The 21,272-nt window shown below is 36.5% G+C and overlaps 1 protein-coding gene across 12 annotated transcripts in view; it reads right to left on the bottom strand.

Moving 5' to 3' along the window:
* CRPPA (CDP-L-ribitol pyrophosphorylase A) overlaps window positions 1-21,272 on the bottom strand; it is a 383,981-nt gene that overhangs the window by 33,820 nt on the left and 328,889 nt on the right. The window contains exons 1-3 of one of the 12 annotated variants that reach the window (XR_012333934.1): window positions 15,620-18,328; window positions 7,481-7,505; window positions 1,830-1,854 (exon numbers count right to left, since the gene is read on the bottom strand). The exons of 2 other annotated variants lie outside the window; for them this stretch is intronic. The gene's annotated coding sequence lies outside the window, so the exon portion shown is untranslated. Of the gene's footprint in view, window positions 1-1,829; window positions 1,855-7,480; window positions 7,506-8,699; window positions 14,726-15,619; window positions 18,329-21,272 lie in introns of those variants that run through there. 9 more of the 12 variants (XR_012333936.1, XR_012333933.1, XR_012333931.1 and 6 more) reach the window with 9 other exon arrangements.

Here is a 21,272-nt window from a genome sequence, read left to right as displayed (position 1 = left end):
TTTGAACATTAGTTTAGGGTAAAATAAAAAGACATGCTCTTTTATGCTAATAATTTTTTTGTAACAGTAGGACTCCATCTTCCTTGATTTGTGTCTCGAAGTGGCTGCACTTATGGGTGTAATTCCATGTGAAAATAAAGCCACCAAAATCCATTAATATGGTAGGAGATGGGCAGCTACAGCTAATGTTCATCTGTACTTTTAATGAAGAAATTATAAATTATTTATTACTTTTAATAAAGAAATTATATTATTCTACAAGACGGTTAGTGCTTTAGTGCGGTCATACAAATATATCACATTTTCAAATTGCTCACCCAAATTCACTGCTAAGAAGGTATGTCTAATAACCTGATACCGATTTTAATAAAAGAATAATAATGAACTAGAGCACATTACAAGTTACTTTTCTTAACTCAGCAAATTTACATAGTGTTTCTACGAGAAATAACCAAGAAATCTTGGCAAGATTCTATACTGACGTTACAATGTCATTCCAGGGAAAGAACTTGCTGTGGTAGAACCGCTATAGCTCCACTGCAAAAATCTTAGCTCTGAGTTGATGATTTGACAAACAATACCAGCACCACCCAAACTGAATGAACATGAACATTTATTTCTATTTATGAATATGTACTGCTATCATATTGTTTAGGAAATATTTTCCACAAGAACTTTATTCCTATCATCAGGACAGCCTAACTAGGACATATGATAATAGATGCTCCAAGATTAGCCAGCTGTAATTTGAACATTTATCATAACTTGAAATACCTTTAAATTTTGATAGGAAGGATCCAGTCTATTGAATTTTAGTCTTGAGTCAGGCCAGAGCTATTTTGGTACTAATTTAATAAAGAAATACCTTGTTGAAGATTTACTTCTTCCTTGTCTTTTTAACAGTATACATATCCACTTGATCAGTGATGCAAATCTAACTACAGGAGATCCATGGAACTGACAGGAATCATGGTACTCCAATCCATAGAATCTGAGTAAATGTTTGCCAGACTCAGATTTACATCAGTCTAAAATAAATACCTTCTAGTTTCTCTATCTAGTCGTGTTTCCTAAAGGGCTACCAAGTCTGACAGCTGCTATAGCTATAGCTATAGGCAATCCTATTTTAGAGCTGATAGTACAAAAGAAAACAAAAAACAAAAAACCACCACACACACACACACAATTTTTTTAATGTTCACATTTCCCAAGAGAGTAGCTGTCAGGTATCCAGGGAATGTGTCTATGTGGGCCAAACCACAGAGAAATATTCTTATCTAGTGTATATTTATTTTACCATTTGCCATATTATAAATATAATCCAAATTTCCCTTTCTTCATGAAATGTTAATACATGTGTTCTAATCTGAAGCTGGAAATCTGTGTCATACCAGTGCTCTTAAAAGAATAGCAAAATAAAAAATTTCATATTATATCCAGATATTTTTACTTAATACATTTAAAAAATCTACATTTATATAACTAGCCTCAAATAATGATTAAATTATGCATAATATTAAAAAATAGAAAAGTGTCCTTAGTCTTTAAATACATTTCAAAAAGAAAGATTCTTATTCATGAATTAAGTAATATACTTTCTGTGAATGTTTTCATTGAGTATATGGTATATAGTACATGCTTGAAAAAGATGTTTGAATTTATTGAAAGAACAAATTAAGTATCTAATCGTATACATATATCTAATCACATTAGCATAATATTAACTGTGGTATTCTAAACATTCATATATCCAGTCCAATATAAAACTCTTTTTCACTAATTCACTTAAAAACTGCACTTTCAAAACAATAAAAAATAATCATACTTACTTTTAAAAGTTTCTTGCTGTCTTCTCTTTTAAAAAAATAACAGTTTCTAATTAAAATTTGACTTTTTAATAATTTGTAGCTTAAGGAATTTGAGCACACATATTTGTTTTCCTTTCCTGTGGCACCCCACTTAAAATGATAGTAAAACAAAAACAACAATAAAGAATACACTTATAACAGTGAAAGAAATAGAAGGACAACAAAAAGTAGATGAGGAGAACTAATTTTCTGGCAGTTGGGCAGCCTAGATACTCCAACATAACTTGCCCTGAAAATAACTAAAAATGCTGGATACAATGTACACAGCATCAGTTGAATTTGTGGGTGTGCTATAAAGAGGTGAGGATTATTTAGGCAAAAACTTGGTTTTACCTTAAAGATATTTGTCAAACCCAGGTAATCTTGAGCTATAGTTTCCAAAATTTCACAAATCATGGGAAACATGAAGTAAACCCTAGAGCCAAGCCAATATGGAACTCTTACAGATGATTTTTCTACATAAACCAGAGGGGACAAGGTGCCATATTCTTGATTTGAATATAAGTGAATGTTATCTCCTACAATCCCCTACTTTCCCACGCTCACCCTACCCCTCCAGCTTCCACCACCACCTACACCTTTTCTGCTAATGATAAAAAGAAAAATTTCCTGAATTGAAATTTGGTGCTGGCAGAGGAAAAAAAAATTAACTCACTTAAGAATTCATAAATAAGGATAGTTTATCAGTGAATTTTACAAATCAATGCTATACTAGCTGGAATGCCTAAAGAATTTTAGGTCATGAGCTTATTCTGAAGTGGTCCAAGATCAGTAGTAAGTACAGGCACTGGCAGAAATAACTTCTTTTCTGAGGGACACCAGTCTTAGACCAAGGCCTTAAGGAAATACAGGCTAAACTTCAAAGAAACATGAACTCATACTCAAAAATCACCAAACATATAGGAAATCAAGCACCATGAAGGAAAGCCAGCAGAATTAACAAATAGCAGAATCAGACAAAAATAGGAACAAAGAACAAGGGCAAAAATGAGAGAATAATAATGAACATAGCAGATATTAATCCAACTACATCAATAATCACTTTGAATGCCTAAATGCACCAATCAAAAGATAAGACGTTGGGCTTCCCTAATGGCACAGTGGTTAAGAATCCGCCTGCCAGTGCAGGGAACATGGGTTCGAACCCCAGTCCGCGAAGATCCCACATGCCGCGGAGCAACTAAGCACATGAGCCGCAACTACTGAGCCTGCGCTCCAGAGCCCGCGAGCCACAGCTCCTGAAGCCTGGGCGCCTGGAGCCCGCGCTCTGCAACAAGAGAAGCCACCGCAATGAGAAGCCCGTGTACTGCAACGAAGAGTAGCCCCCGCTCATCACAACTAGAAAAAGCCTGTGCACAGCAACAAAGACCTAACGCAGCCAAAAATAAATAAATAAGATAAATAATAATAAAAAAATTTTTTAAAAGTACACGTTTAAAAAAAAGATAGACGTTGTCAGAGTGGATCTAAAAACAAGATCCAATTATATGCTGTCTACAAGAAAACCACTTTTAATATAAACACAATTATAGATTAAAAGTAAATAGAGAAAAGTATACCACACTAACACTATCAAAAGAAAGCAAGAGTAGCTATATTAATTTCAGACAGAGCAGAACTCTGCAACATCATCGATCAGCTGGGTATAATTAACATCTAAAGATTACTTCATCCAACAACAAAATACACATTCTTCTCAAGTTCATATGGAACATTCACCAAGATAGACAATATTCTGGGCCATAAAATACACCTTAACAAATTTAAAAGGACAGAAATCATTCAATGTCTGCTCTTAGACCACAGTGGGATTAAACTAGAAATCAGTGACAGAAAGACATCTGGGAAAGATACTGTATTTGAGAAAAGCCCAAAATACATGGAGATGACACAACACACTTCTAAATAACACGTGGGTTAAAGAAGAAATCTCAAGAGAAATTTTAAAATATTTCAAACAAAATGAAAATTAAAATCCAAATTCTCAAAATGTGTTGGGGGCTTCCCTGGTGGCGCAGTGGTTGAGAGTCTGCCTGCCGATGCAGGGGACACGGGTTTGTGCCCCATTCTGGGAAGATCCCACATGCCGCAGAGCGGCTGGGCCCATGAGCCATGGCCGCTGAGCCTGCACGTCCGGAGCCTGTGCTCCGCAACGGAAGACGCCACAACAGTGAGAGGTCCGTGTACCGCAAAAAAAAAAAAAAAAAAAAAAAAATGTGTTGGGATGCAGAAAAAATAGTGCTTGGGGGAATATTTATAGCATCAAATACATATATTAGAAAAGAAGAAAGATTTAAAAATCAATCTTATAAGTTTCCAATTTAGGAGACTAGAAAAAAAAAGCAAATTACATCCAAAGTAAGCAGAAGACAAGAAACAATAAGAATTAGAGCAGAAATCAATAAAACTGAAAATAAGAAATCAACAGAGACTATCAATGAAACCAAAATTTATTTCTTTAAAAAGATTAATAAAATTGATAAGCCTCTATCCAGACTAAGACTAAAAGAGAGAGGACACATATTATTATTATCAAAAATGAAAGAGGGAACATCACTCTGGATTGCATAGACATTAACAGGATAATAAAGGAATAGTATGGACAACCCTATTCCCACAAATTAGAAAACTTAGATAAAATGAACCAATTCATTGAAAGACACAATTTGCCAAAATTCACACAGGGAGAAATAGACTATCTGAATACATTTATATCTATTAAAGAAAATGAATCAATAATTAAACCTCAGAAACAGAAAGCACCTGGCCCAGATGGGTTCACTGGTAAATTCTACTAAACACTTAAGGAAGAAATTATACCAATTCTCTACTATCTCTTTCAGAGGATAAAAGCTCAGGAAATACTTGCTTCCTAACTCATTTTATGAGGCTAGCATTACCTTAATTTCAAAACAAGACAAAGACATCATAAGAAAAGAAAACTAAAGACCAATATTTCTCATGAACATAGATGCAAAAATCCTCAACAAAATATTACCTATTTGGATCTAACAATGCATAAAAAGAATTATACACCACAACCAAGTGGGATTTATCCCAGGTATGTGAGGCTGGTTCAACATTTGAAAATCAATTAATATAATCCATCACATCAACAGATCAAAATAGAAAAATCACATGATCATATCAATAGTTGCATAAAAAGAATTTCACGGAATTTAACACCCCTTTATGATAAAAACTGTCAGTAAGCTAGGAATATAGGGAGTGAACATCTTCAACTTAATAAATAATCTACCAAAAAACCTACAGCTAATATCACACTTAATGGTGAGAAACTCCCAGCATTCCTACTAACATCAGGCAAGGATGTCCCCTCTCAGTCCTCCTTTTCAACACTGTACTGGAATGTCTAACTAATGCATAAGACAAGGGAAAAAAAAGATATAGAGATTGAGAAGGAAGAAATAAATGTCTGTTTGCAGATGACATGATCATCTATGCAGAAAATCGGAAAGAACTGACCAAAAACTCCTGGAACTAATAAGCAATTATAGCAAAGTTACAGCTTACAAGGTTAATATACAAGTCAGTCATTTTCATATGCCAGCAATGAACAAGTGGAATCTGAAGTTAAAAACATAATATCATTTACATTAGCACCCAAGGATGAAATACTTGGGTACAAATCTAACTGAAGATGTACAAGATCTATGTGAGGAAAACTGTAACACTCTGATGAATGGAATCAAAGAGTAACTAAATAAATGGAGAGATATTCCATATTCATGGATATTCCATATTCATGGAAGACTCAATATTATCAACATGTCAGTTCTTCCCAACTTGATCTATAGATTTAATGCAATCCCAATCAAAACCCCAGCAAGTTATTTTGTGGATATCAACAAACTGATTCTAAAATTTATACAGAGAGGCAAAAGACCCAGAATAGCCCACAAAGTATTGAAGACGAAGAACAAAGTTGGAGGACTGACACTACTCAATTTCAAGAGTTACTATAAAGCTACACTATTCAATACAGTGGAGTATCAGTGAGAGAATAAACAGATCAATGAAACAGACTGGAGAACCCATTAATAGACCCACACAGATGTGATCTTTGACAAGAAGCAAAGGCTGTACAAGGAGAAAAGATAATCTCTTCAAAAAATGGTGCCAGAACAACTGGACTTCTAGGTGTGCAAAGAAAAAAAAAATCTAAACACAGACCTTACACCTTTTACAAAAATTAACTGAAAATGGGTCACATACCTAGATATAAATCACAAAACTATGAAAATCCTAGAAGATAACATGGGAGAAAACCCGGATGACCTTGGGCTGGCGATGACTTCAGATACAACATGAAAGGCACAATCCATGAAAGAAAGAATTGATAAGCTGGGCTTCATTAAAATTAAAAACTTCTGCTACGTGAAAACAATGTTAAGAGAGTGAGAAGACAAAGCACAGACTGGTAGAAAATATTTGTAAAAGACATAGCTGATAAAGGTCTGTTATACAAAATATACAAATACATTTTAAAACTCAACAATGAGAAAATAAATGACCTGACTAAAATATGGGCCAAAGATCTGAACAGACACCTCACCAAAGAAGGCATACAAATGTAAAATAAGCATATAAAAAGATTCTGCACATCATGTGCCATCAGGGAAATGAAAATTAAAACAATAATGAGATACCACTGCATACTATGAGAATGGCTAGAATGGTGAGTGTTCAAAGCTGAAACACTGACAACACCAAACGCTGGCAAGGATGTGGAGCGACAGGGACTCTAGAACATTGTCGGTAGGAATGCAAGATGGTGCAGCCACTCTGGAAGACAATTTGGCAGGTTCCTACAAAACTAAACATATTCGTACCATATGATCCGCCAGTTACACTTCTTGGTATTTACTCCCCAAAGCTGAAAATTTATATCCACACGAACACCTGCACACATATGTGCACAGCAGCTTATTCATAATTTCTAAGACTTGGAAGCAACCAAGATGACCTTCAGTAGGTGAATGGGTACATTCAAGCAATGGATTGTTACTCAGTACTAAATAGAAATGAGCTATCAAGCCACGAAAAGACTTAAAGGAACCCTAAAAACATATTACTAAGTGAAAGAAGCCCATCTGAAAAAAGGCTACATACTGTGTCATTTCAATTACATTGCATTCTGGAAAAGGCAAAACTTATGGAAGTATAAAAGGATCAGTGGTTGCCATGAGTTGAGGGAGGCGGAAGGATGAATAAACAGCACAAAGGATTTTTAGGGCACTGAAAATATTCTGTGTGATAACGTAATGATACATGTCATTACACATTTGTCCAAACCCATAGAATGTACAAAACCAAGATGTAAACTACAGACTTTGGGTCATTATGGTATGTTAATATAGATTCATCAATTGTAACAACTGTACTAGTCTGGTGGAGGATGATGTTGATAATGAGGGAGGCTGTACATGTATGGGGCCAAGAGTATATGGGAAATCTCTATAGTTTCCCCTCAGTTTTGCTGTGAACCTAAAATATTCTTATAAAATTTTTTTTTAAACATTAGCCTTAGGGAAATAAATGTTTTAGATTAAAAATAAAAACAAGTAGCAGAACACAAAATTAGAACTTACAAGTAGCTGCCTCTTTGGAGCAGAACTGTGGGTAGAAAGACATGTGGATTAGAGAACTGCTGTTTTTCATTATAAGCCCTCCTGTACTAGGTGATCTTTTTCCTATTAAAATGAACCACTTGCATCTGCATCGATAGATGGATAAATAAATAACACAAAACTAATACAAAAGGACTCTTGCACAGAGCTCTTATCATTCATGTGACTAGTGGCTGCCCAGCCTTCTCTTACGTCCTCCACTTGACACTATTTTTACTTCTTTGTCAATATATGCTATCCCATATCATGAGGTACAATGATATCTCTCCTCCTTTGCAGGAAGAGAGTCTAAATAAATCCCAGAGCTGAACTGCAGGAAGTTTCTTCAACAGCTTATAAAATACTTTGTAATCACCCCTACACAGGAGCTGAGATGCATGTCAGTCATGGAGGAGGAAGAGAAAGAGGCAACTGAGAATCGCTGGGATCATTCAAGCTGATCATTCAAGCTAATTTATAGCCAGAGCACAACTGGAATTTAGAGATCTCCCCAGGCTCCACAGATGGCAGCTCAGCCCTCTGAACAGGAGTGCCCCTTAACTGGCACACACCTGAAGAGAGATGACAGTCCTCCACGTCTAGGGTTCACTCAGTGAACCTAGCAGTGACCCAGGACCAGCTAGCCTGACTCACCTCTGAGTCAGTCCCATTCTGTCTGTCCCTAGTTAACCTTGTATCAAGTTCCTTTGGTGGTGCTTTTGTTTGTGTTTTTAAACAGGCTTCACAACTAAAGATAATTTTGGAGAACAACATTTTCCCCCTCCCTTCATGTAGGATCAGGAATGACAAGCTATAAACGTATCCCTTAGTAAGGTAGCTGATGCCTTATTGGGTGGTTTGCCACCTATGCAATATCAAAAGGACACAGTTCCCTAGACGTTGTCAAGAGAGCATAAACTCATCAAGGGACCAAATGTATTCTCTTCCTCTACAATTAAAAGAAGAAAAGAGCAAAGTTCTAGTCTTGTCTTCCTATTGCTAGTTGTAATTCACTCGTCCCTCCAATTTGCTTTCCAAGGGCCTCCTCCCAATATATAACAACCCCAGAACATGGAAACCCCAAATCACACCTTTCTAAAACTATCCTATGTTGACAAACAAACAGTACAGTAGAGAACTGTATTAAAGGGATGATTAATATCCCAGTTTTGATTTTTCTATATTTTGTTTAGTAACTCACCACATTTTCCCATGTCCTGTCTTTACTATGTATTTTCTAAAGCTTTACTTTATCAGAACTGAATGAATCTTGCATCTCATATCATCTTCAAAGCTACGCAAAGAGAGAAGAGAGAATAATTTCACAGACTGGGTTTCCCAAAAAGAACAGATCAGTAAGAAATCATTGCCAATCTCATGATGAAATATATTTATAGGTTTGGAGTACTTAATATACATTAGCACAATATAATCACCGAGATGACAAAATAACCACAAACACATCAGAATCCGTGTTTCACCTCACTGGACCTGCAGATGCTTTCCATTCTCACGCAAAGAGCAGAGTTTTTACAGAGCAGTTTACCTAAATCTGAATCGTAAATAGGGAAAAAATTATGTAACCAAAATATGTATTTACCCCAAATCTCTCAGGCATTTTAACGTGCCTATATGTATGGAGTGTGGGGTGCCCTTGCACATATGTGCAGATGAAGTTAAGATACCCACATACATGGCACGGACACTGGTTTTCGTGCTGTTCCTCCAACACACCACATGTCCTGCAGGCTTGGGGCTCTTCATTTACTGTTCCTCCACCTGCCACCCTCTCCCGCAGTTAGCAAAACGGTTCACTCCAGCCACAACTTTACGCTTTGCTCAAATGTCACTTTCTTTGTGAGGTGTCCCCAGATTACCGAGTTTGAAATCACAGCTCCTCCATCCCAGCAACTCTGAACACTTCTTCCATGTTTTATTTTCCTCCAAAACACTTAATACCTTCTATTGTATCTATAATATACTTCTTTTGTTCTCTAACATCAATCAATATGCCTTGCACACGGAGACCCTCAAAAAGCATTTTTTTGAATGCTTGAATGAATTTGAAGACGATGCAAATGATGTCAGCTTAGTATCCTGATAAACTTTTTAATGTGTCAGTTTTCCACTATAAACATGCATTTCCTTTTACATCTCAGTAAAACTATATATTCTTTCCAATGCCCAAATGTTTTGATTTTTTTTTTGCTCAAGAGATTTCTTAGCTTCCCCCATTTTCAATTGCTGTATCTCACTGGCCTTCTAGTCTGTCTTCATCCAGTGTTTATTTGACATTTCCTAGTTTATTGAGGACTACCTCAACAAAGAGGGGTTTTCCAAGCGAAAAAAATCCCACAAAGAAAAAAAATCAACCCTGCTACAGGAAAGAAGAGAAATTGCTGCAGGAGGTCATGTAAACAAAGTGAAAAATATCTGGGAATTATAGGCGAGTGGTCCACCCAGAAGGAGAGAGAAATTGGACTGCCCAAGGAACCACTTGCTCCCATTCCTCAGATGAGATGTCTCTGGCAGGGGTCCCATCTACCCCCTCTCAATGGGCAATAATTTTCCAGGAGAGCTGTTCGGACACGTGGCTACTTTCCAGTCACTTGAGAAGTTCTCCAGCAACTGTGTCCTAAGATGTCTACAGCGTAGGTATGATTTCAGAAGATGAATCTGCCTGAATGATTTGTTGCCTGGACTTGGCTGGGACTTTTTCCATCTACTCTAATTTTTTTCAGTCTACATTTTTATGAGTATTGAATAATAAGAGTATTTTAGTTTAGATGTCTCTAGTAGCTGAGATCAAGTCTTAGACAAAAGACTTCTAAGACTGAAATATATATAGAGAAGAGTTCAGGATGACATCATGGTGTATGCACACCAGAAGTGACCACAAATAACCTACAATAACCTTTAAAATTAGTTTTTTCCTGACTTCATAAAACAGTATTTTATTTGGCAGGCATATATTGGCAAGCTCTTTCAAAAGCTCTGTTTGTTTTCTGTATCCAGGAAGACACAACCAGTGTTTTCACATAGGTTTCCTTCTATGCTGTGGTTTTGCCATTTTCTGCTTCTTTATGAGTAGCTGCTGCAGAATAGTTTTCTTTGAGACATTTATTAAGAGTAACAGGAAAAAAAAAAGAGTAACAAGGATATGAATGAAAAACCATCCGTATAACAATACAGGGTGGGTTTCTGCTTCCACATGCAATGCTGACCAAATCCAAAGGACAGAAGTTGAATATATCAACAGTGATACGGTTGCTTTACTCTGAGGTTATATAATAACATGCACCTGGATAAAAATATATTATAGTACATTGAAGGGAATCAGTCCATGTGTCCTTTGATGTGTTAATTAAACCCAAGGTTAGAAAGAGAATGTTGTATCGTAACCTAGTTTAAAAAAAAAAGTTATAAAATTATCCAAGCCAAACTGAGGTATAACAGAGAACAGGAAAATAATTTCAAAGTTATCTCATAGGTATGCCAATTGTTCTACTTAAGAAAAAAAAAAGTTCCTATTACAAAATAAGTGATATTTTTTCTAAATATTTTAATATAAAATCCGCTGAATCTGATTAATTTCATATTACTCAGGTTTTCAAATTAATTCACATCACAGTTTTTCAAACTTCTACTGTTTCCTAGAAGACAAAGATGATTATGTATAAATCCTTTCAAATATAATAAAAGCAAAATTTAAATTTCCCAAATAAACAGCACTTCTAGAATAAGTCACTATATTTCATTTTCTTCTTTTGGTTCCTATTAATCTTTTACTGTCACACAGGCAAAAGAGGAAGGTTCCAATAATTAACCTTGTGCTGTTGACCTAACCAGAATTAACTGGCTATGCAACAATTTAGTTGTCCATATAAAAACAGGAAGAGAGATTTCCCCAAGTAACCCTTATTCACCATGAGAAAAACAGCTGGTGCTCTCTCTTTCCATATAAGCCTGTGAAGCATGGATGAAAGGATGTATATTTCTGATATCCTCTCTTGTAAATGGGTGGTTTTTTCAGTGGAAGTATGCCAACATTCAGTTCCTGAGAAGCAGGGGCCCCAAAAATTCTGGTCAAAATATTTAGAATTATATCTTTATAAGAGGAGATCTGTGAAAATGAACCAAGTTTCCTCACCAGTGTTACACGAATGATCACTGCAAAATAATAGTGGAAACCAATACCTTTTCCTCCTACGAAAGGAGGGAAAGATTAATTCAAAAACATTGCCCTCCAACAACAAAAATCAAAGTTTTAATACCAGACTTCTTTGTGTCCTGTTTTCCAGTAGTTCTGCTACATTTCCCACAGTACACTCTGGGATTTTTTATTTTTTATTTTCGCTACGCATGCTCACACATCTGTTGCACATGTGTGATCAACCGACTAGATTTTTGAGCCAAATGTCCTGTTAAATGGACAGAGTGGGCAGAGCGTTCCTTTGAGAGCTAGATTCTGCCTCTGGTGGATTGCCTCCAAATGCAATGGTGTAATAAAGAAAAGAAATCTGCTCATTTGAATTGCATTGAAATGAACTGTGTCCTCTCCTAAAATACCATATGGTAATGATCCCTGGAGGTATGGCACATAACACCTAGGTCTGGCAGACTCCAGTGGAAGGCTGTAAACGTCCCTGCGTAGTCAGACTGGGAAAGGCAAGATAGTTGACAAGAAGCATGCGGGGTGAAACAAGAATCCTATCTGATGTCCCTCAACCAACTTGAAAGAAAGGAGATTGAACAAAGAAATCCTAGCAAGCTGTCCTGGAGAAATCCTTCTCCCACTAAAAAGCAGTTCTTGGATCTCACCTCCAGTAAAGTGAAACCGTATGGAAAGAAAGCTGTTTCACCTGAGCAGTAGCCAGAGTTGCTTTGCAACAAATTATCTCAGTAAGACTCAAGCGTATGTCTGCAAAGCAAAAGGCCGTCTTCATAATCAAACCTCCACCAGAGCTAAGAGCAGATGGATCAAGTAATCAGAGGCGCTGAGAGTCCTGCCTCTACTCTGCCTAGCACTCTCAGTGAACATGATCCTACAGCGGGTAGTGGCTGGTTACCTACACGCCATTCTGTGAATCCTCTCAAGGGAGCCCCCCCCACAACACCAGTCCTTTTTAGGGGGGAGAAATTCAGGTAACTCTGGTGGTGAGGTACTGATATGTCTGTATGCCAGACAATAGAAAAGAATAGCCTATTTTATCCTCTATAGCAATAGGGTACTGCTATAGAAATTCAAGTACAGGGTTTAACCACAATAAAACCCCAATAGCCATTGGTAGTTGTAAAATTTTCAGCTATGTCATCAGTTCAATTCTGGCCTTTCATTTTTCTTGAAAACAAATTTTCCACTAATTTAGTCCCTAATCAAATATGTTTCTAGAAATAATACAGGAAATTACCTCAAGACATGAAGTTATTCCTGCCTGAATTTTTTTCTATTCTAATAATTTGATCATACTGGTGTATGTCTGCTAATGGGGTGAAAGAATTCCTAAAACTTTAGTTTCTTTTCAATCATCACTTTTTCTTTTTCCAGAAGCTTTGACAACTGAAGTCCATCCATATACCCAAATTTAAATAATGGATTCATTATACTTGTTCTTAACTTTCCTGAAAATTTGTTTTTTATTTTTCATGTCAAATGTGACTTTGTGTTTTGATTTCTACAATTCCCTTGTGATAATTTTGAGGAAGCTCAGTTATGATTAATTATAAAACACAGATATCGAGGGCTTCCCTGGTGGCGCAGTGGTTGGGAGTCCACCTGCCGATGCAGGGGACACGGGTTTGGCCCCAGTCCGGGAAGATCCCACATGCCGCGGAGCGGCTGGGCCCGTGAGCCATGGCCGCTGAGCCTGCGCGTCCGGAGCCTGTGCTCCGCAGCGGGAGAGGCCACAACAGTGAGAGGCCCACATACAGCAAAAAAAAAACCCAAAAAAAACACAGATATTGAGTAATGGGATAATACTAGCTAGAACATATTGGGCAGTTTTATCTTAAATAAGTTAGTAGGAAATTAGTTAATAGTCACTCATTTAATCTTAAACAGAATCCAGCAAGATAGGTATTATTATTCTCCCTGTATTTTACAGATGAGGAAACTGAGGCTTGTCAGGATTCTGTAACATGCCTTCAGGTAAAAGCTGACAATTTGATTTGGCTGAGGTGTAGCCCTATCTTGTGTTTCCAGAGCAGCGTTCTGAAATGACTATTATACCATCATGTTAGAAGGCGTTTTGGTTTTGTTTTCGAAATTCAGACTCTAGAACTGGCATTTCAGACATGTCTTCTCTACGTTCTAAGATCATCAAAGGGGAAAATTCCATTTACCTCCATAATCTCATGGTATTTTTAGAAACCATCATGTAACTATTTTTCCTCCCTCAAATGTGAATCTTTTCCATGACTAAAGTATTAATCCATTGTGTCTAAATTCTGCCTCTAATAACATTATCTGAAAAGCTTAACTTTCTCTTCAATCTTTTCTTTCGTAGAAAAAAACCACGTTTCTTTAATTACCACAAAAGTCATCTTTTTCCCCTACTTTCTAAAGCAAGGTACTTTGCCAAAAGTAGAAAGTAAAAATACACAAATAGATTTGATTTTAAGATATTTTGAAAGAACTAAGTGTGTTTAATTGAAGTCCTCCTGTCTATAAGGTTTTCCTCTCCTTGTGTCAATTCTACTTGAGGACCTCTATGAATACCGGGATCACAAAAAATGGCTCTTGGAAATTGTGCAGCAGGCAGCTGACGTTTCCAGTGATATCCATATTTCAGAATAATCCTCCTAATGGCAACACAGATGTTTCTTTTTTTCATTAACTGTAGTATCTTCCAATTTAATACTGAAACACCAAATAAATGTCAGCTCTTCTTTGTTGTTGATAAAGACATTGGATTCTGAAGCAGTACTCACATTCATATATTACAACCCTGTTTATTGTTTCAACAGAGGAGTTCTGAGTGCAAAGTGTGTGGGAAGAATATTTATCTTGTTTTTACAGATCAGAAAGCTGATGCATAGAGATTAAATTATATTTACGAGGTCAATGAAAATATCAACAGAACTGTAATGAGCCCAACCTGCATTCCACAAAAGTCTAAAAATAAAGTGGATTTTCGAGTCAAATGCAACTAGCATTTTGAAACATATTATAAAATTAAACAATTCATATGTTTGTGCCTTTCATTTCAGCCTTAATTTAGGCTATCAACATTTTATTAGATTCACAGGAAATTCCCAGCACAGTTTGCCAATTGATCTAAAAGCATAAAGTCCAAAGGAGTCATATACATATATATATATATATATATTTTTTTTTTTTTAGTTTAGAGGATGTATTTCTATAAAATGCATAGTATCATCTGTGCCCAGTAAATGTAAAAGTACTACATTTGCTTTTAGGTGGGGACAAGACTGCAGAAATACAAGTTCTCACACTTCTCAGCTCAATTCTAAAAGCAACTTTCTAAAGCAATAACTTTCTAAAAGCAATAACTTTCATTATTAAAATAATAATGCTACTAATTGTCCTGGATGTAAATTTGGGTGCAGCTATATTTCTTTTTGGATGTTTGGTATCTTTCTTGTAATCCAATTTATGACGATTCCCACAGGGAAGTAATTGGTTCTTGTGGACACACATCAATAATTGGTTCTTGTGGACACACACCAATAATCTCTATCTCTTGCTGATTTTAAGTAAAATTGTTAGCTAGGTTTTAGTGAAAACAAATAGCAGTCTCCACCTATTAGCATAACCAAGAATTTGAGAAATAAGCTCCTAATCAGATATATAAGCGTGGTCTGATAATATTCTTGAAAATTATTCCTGAAATTTCACATTTGAAATAAAATTAAGAAATTAACTGGGGTGGGGGGGAGGAAGGAAGAGAGAGGGAGGAAGAGGGAGAGAAAAAGGGAGAGGTAGGGAGGGAGGGAGGGAGGGAGAGGGGGAGAGGGGGAGAGAGAGAGAGAGAGAGAGAGAGAGAGAGAGAGCGAGAGACATAGAGAGAGCGAGAGCGAGAGAGAGAGAGAGAGAGAGAGAGAGAGAGAGAGAGAGAGAGAGAAGCAAAGAAGCCCAAAATAAGGATTTTGCAGACTAACCTCAGACAGGTGCCTCAGAGACTTTTTAGTCCAACTGCTGTTTCTCCAGATAGCATACAATGTGCTGTGTATGAAAACACTCATATATAAACAGGAATTGGAGCTCGGCAACACTTCTACTTACTTTCTCTTCCTCTCCCCTCCCTTCCCAATGTCCTTTTACTTCCTAATCTGCCAAATCAAATGCTAAATCAGGAGCAATAGCCTACAATTAGCCTTTTCAATTAAAATGTAGAGTTCAAAGTTGACTCCAGAGTGAGTAATTGCTTTTGAAAACCACAACCAGCAGGCAGCTGCCAGATTATTACAACAGTTTACTTAACCTCAAAACATCTGATCAATTTTATTATCTCAGCAGAAGAGAGATATCCTGGAGAGTAGGGCCTAAAATATACTACTCATCCTAGATGTCTGAGAGAAAATAAAAATTCCTCAACACCATAATATATCCTTTTGCCATCACCTTGCTGAGAAAACAAACTCAGATCACACTTTCTTCATTCGAAAGTCAACAGAAACTAAGAAATTGAAGGCGAAAGCATCATGATATCAGCTGGGGCAAAAGTGTGGGGAAGGGGGCCAGGAACAGACAATTTACAAAATTACAAGGTTTAAAAACATTCAAACATCCGGCTCACGCTGTTTGGGGTTCTTAATCATCCAGAAAGGAGATAAAGAGAGGGCTGCCAACCTCACCAAAACAAAGAAGATCACGTGTCAAGAATCCTGACTTGGCTGTCTCCACACTGCCAACCTTACTCTTCTGAACTCTTCTCTGAGGCCCCAGGGATGAAGAGGATTGAAATCCCTGTGTGATACGAATGGCCTGGGCAGCCCTCAGAGCTCCTGCTTCCACCCAGCAAGGCCAGGGCACAGAATACATACAACCTTCCGGGCCTCCACCCCTGGGGATTTTCCAGCCCCTTCTTCCTGATCCCTCTATGCCCATCTTGCCAGGCCTTCCCCACAGACCTTTGGATTTCATGTCCTCACCGCTTCTGCAAGCCCACTGGCACCTACCACACTGAACAGGTGGTCTTGATCATTTCACCTTCCCCAGCAGCTTTGTTGTGATGACTGACTGGTTATTTTGTGTAAAGTGCTTAGAACCGGCCTGGCACACAGCAAGGGCTATGTAGGTTTTAGCCTTTTGTTTTTATAATTCACTCCGGATGCAGTCTTGACTTTTCTTTGGCTCTGGACCTGGCCCGTTGGGCAGTTCTACCCACTCTCAGGCCCAGCTCCTGGAACATCTCCTCAGATAGTCTGGATGGAGGGTTCAAACAGCTAGTTACCTGGGCTGTTTTGGTGTCCTTACTTAGGAGTCATGTTGTAAGAAAGCTTTGATACAATCATATCTCTCTCATCTTCCTAGCAATTTAACCACCTTGAACAGTGACCCCTAATTATAGTTATTTCCAAAATACACCATCATTCCCAGCCACAGAGGGGTACCTAGATACCACTAATTCCCATCACTACATTTGAGGAATATTAGTATTGCATCTTTTCTGCCCATTCTAGGAACTGTCAACTTGAAAGAAAAACAACATTCAGAGAACAAGTCAATTTAGGAAATGTTCATGGGAAATAAACCACTCATTTCTACAAAAAGGCTCTTCAGTGTCTGAAAAATCATGAAAGCACTGTCCAAATACTTATTCTTTCTTTGAGTTTTGTTTTCTGATGATTGTCTTTTACTTCTATTCCCCAATCCCATTTCACTTTTCCTTCTAGAACCATGCTAACATATTTGACAACCTTGAACTCCTAGGAATTCTTGTGTAATAATGTTTTGTGCATGTTCTAATATAAAGTGCATTGATTTATAACCTAATCATCTATAAAGGTTATTGATTTGTAAAAATTTTGATTCATTCTGTTTATTACTTTTAATCATTCAACCCACTGTTCTTACAGTATCTTCATGTTATTTTGTGTACATCTAGTTTATTGCTTTTAATTACTGCAGAGTACTCTAGAGTGTGTGCCCAAGTCATTTTTACCTAACCATTCAATTCTTGCCATTAATTAACAACAAAAATATTAACATCCAATACTTAATCTCACATTTGATCAACATGATCTAAAGTCACAGTGATTCTGCTAATTCATTTTTTTCCCTCCAATCTTAAGAGTTTTCCACCTGAATTAGAGACAAATGATCTCTCTTTCACTTTCTAGTAAAGATACAGTCAGAGAAACTAGCATTTTTTTCTTTTGAAATCTGATTGTTGGCAACCAACATGTTTTGTTGATAAAAGTAAATATCTTTCACAGACACAGAGTAATATAAAACACAGACATCTTAAAAGCCTTGTGGAAATATGCCATGAATAAAAAGTAAATAGTTAGCCAGCCACGCTTTCAGCATCTATTGCGTTTTAACCACAAAAACGTAGGAAATGCACAAGATCCCAAAGATGATATTCAAATTCCTGCACTGCAGCACTATTCGATATAATGCAATAGGGGAAACAATTTAAATGTCTATCAATAGGAAACTAGAGTCTAAATAAACTATGGGATTTTATACAACTATAAATAAAATGAAGTAATTCTGTAAGTACTGAAACAGGAACATCTTAAAAATACATTGTTAGTGAAAAAAGCAGTCCACAGAAGAGTATTTTTTCACACGATTCCATTTTTGTTTAAAAAAAGGCAAAAGAAATATCCATGTATAAAAATGTGTGTGTGTGTGTGTGTATATATATATATATATACATATATATATATATATACACACATACATACATACAGGATTGCATGTGCTACAAAGTATCTGGAAAGACTCAAACTGCACCACAGGGATAGCGAAACCTGAAAAGGAAAAAAAATTTACCTTTTAATTTCTGTCCTTCAGTATCAGTATTTACATATTTTTTGGTTGTTTACAAGTATGTATTAATTTCATACTAAATTTTTCTAAATATAGATAAAACAAAAATATAACAAATAAGCCTGGCTTTTGAGGAAGGTTGGATACTGGTTTTATTCACATAGGGAGTAATGGAGGAGCTGAGCCGGTGACAGCATCCTTCAGGCAAGCAGAAGCAGATGGAAGAAAGAAACCAATGAGCATAGCAAGAAGTTACCCCTACCCCAAATCACTTATTAGAAGGCAATGCACAATCAAAGTAACTTACTGTTTCCACATTGACACATCACTTGCCAAGCTGTAGGTTTTGGGGTTTGTTTAAATTGCAATGGAAAAGAAAAAAGAAAATTCTCAATTTAAATGGAAGCAACAATTTTCAGTGAACTAGAGAAGTTAGGGAAGTTTATTTTGTGGCCAGTGATGCTGACAGTAAGGTAAGGAAAAAAAAGATCTCTTAGAAATGTACTTCAAATAGTTAAGATGCTAAGAAGTTAAAATATATTTGAAGTAATATATATGTGCTTCTTTCTGCTTGATGAAGATTATGTAAATTCTAGCTTAAAACACATTTTACCAATAAAAGGCTAATACCTCAATTTTTCATAAATATTTTGCTTTTGAACTTTTGATGTTTTAATGGTCAGTGCTTCAAAATAAATTGTAATATTTTAAAACTTTTTTTCTCCAAATGTTCAAATATAAAAAGTCCAATCCAAAACAGAACTTGGAGACTTAATGTCAAAATTATGGGAAAAAAATAAGAAAATTTTAATGGAAAAAATAGAGTTAAATGCAGAACCACCCACAATAGAAAGAGAATGAATGTGCTTTTATCTCTGAAAAATACCCATTTTTAATCTTCCTAAGACAGACTGGCAGGTTCTTTTAAAAATTTATGAATGAAACATTTGATTTTGATACTATGTAATCAAACCAGTTGTCCGGTGGAATAGTTTATCTTAAATGTCTGGGAAAGCTATAACATACAGGGAAATTATGGAATTATATCCACAGCAAATAAAACAATAGTAACAACAGACCTAAAAAAACTGGGTGAAACATACTCCATGTAGAACCAAGATGTTTTACACTGATAACCACGAATAAGTGATCTGGATTCTATTTCCACCAGTCATTTAAAATTCTGAGTTCTTTACATATACAAATAATATTAATGTTACATACCATATGCTACACTAATTTTTTAGAAGAAAATTTTCTTCGCTTATCAAAATATTCCATAAGATTTTAACGAGAAAAACATTTTTAAAAGTATGAAATAAATTCTAGGTATTTGCACTTGAATCTTGCTTTCTTGCTGGCTTACCAGAAGTAAGGCAACAACTGAAAGGAAATATTTATGATGTTATACTCCCTCTAGTGGGCAGTTTTTTAAAAGGGACAGTTCAGCAACCTCCCTACGCACACCAGGGCATTCTGAGTTTTAGGATTCTGATCCCCAGAGGGAAGGGTCTTTGCAGAGTACTTAGTCAAGCGTCCCTGTGATACAGGAACCTCAAAGGCAGCCAGATCATGTTTGATCTAAGTTTCACTCCCTCAAGAAAGCTACTGTTTCTATCTTGGGATAACTATTGTTAGCAAGTTATGTTTATATCAAAGCAAATTCCATTCTTTGTATCATGCACTTTTGGACCTCTTGAAGAAACTGGGAAAAGTTTATTCCCTTTTCCATTTTGCCCACCCTAAAGTAAATTTATAAAATATCTCATCCTAAGAGTAGCCACTGAAAAAGTGAAAAACAGTAGCATTAAGAAGCTATTTTAAAAATATATTGTCTCAGGCGGGGGTAACAAAATAAGAATGCCCTATTAATAATCCATGAAATTACAAATATACAACACTGCTTTATTTGCCATTATATAATACCTACCATTGCCCGTCATACACACAACTGAGTGTTGTACCAAATAACAAAGAGTTTATGGAGACAAATATGCCCAATGTTTGTTAATTTTAATTTAAAAAAAATGATCCTTTCACTTTGTATGAAACTACTTAATTAATTTCTATGAGGTGGAAGAACTAGTGCAACTGATTATTTTTTGCCAGTCTACACTAGTAGAGGAGCCCTGTGTGAAGCCTAAAAGACATCAAGGGTCTTACTGCCCAAAGGGTGAAGCAAAAACATCTGAACACTTAGTCTCAGTAAAGGCACAAGGTATACCTACCTTACATACCCTCAAATTCATCTCCCCGATTTAGAAGGCTTCATACTGAAATTCCCACCATTGCGTTAACGCCCCTTGAGCAGAAAATCCTCCTGCCCTTCGCTCCTTTGCGCTAGCACAGAACGTACAACTCAGTAGATGCTTAAGCCATGCTCACTACTGATGAAGCCCCAGGTTTAATGCTTGGGTTCACCAATACTTACAAATTCTCATTTATACCATTTGACAGATTAACTTGCCTTTCTGATTATCTGCTGCTGATAGAGGTGTTTTGGTGGTAAGAAGGAGTGAGGAAAGGTGTGGAGATCAATGAGACTTAGGACAGGCCTTAAACTGTGTCATGGTGAGGGAAACCTTGGAGACAGGGCACTATCGATGTAGGATGGAAGAGACATATTTAAAGAAAGAGACAGGAACATGCAAGACACATACTTATCTAGGCCAGATCCATTAACCCACAGAAAAGGAAGTGCAGCCCTTTTCAGAAGCAAAGCGCCACCTACCCCAGAGGAGAATTACAGGACTTTTTCTACTATAATAATTTTAATTGTATCTACCACCTTAGGTCTTGGGGTGGGGGGAA

This window comes from Tursiops truncatus, chromosome 9 (genome assembly GCF_011762595.2).
Source record: "Tursiops truncatus isolate mTurTru1 chromosome 9, mTurTru1.mat.Y, whole genome shotgun sequence".
NCBI lineage: Eukaryota > Metazoa > Chordata > Mammalia > Artiodactyla > Delphinidae > Tursiops > Tursiops truncatus.
The sequence above is the reverse complement of the archived record's forward strand: the minus strand, read 5'-3'. Positions and strand labels throughout refer to the sequence as shown.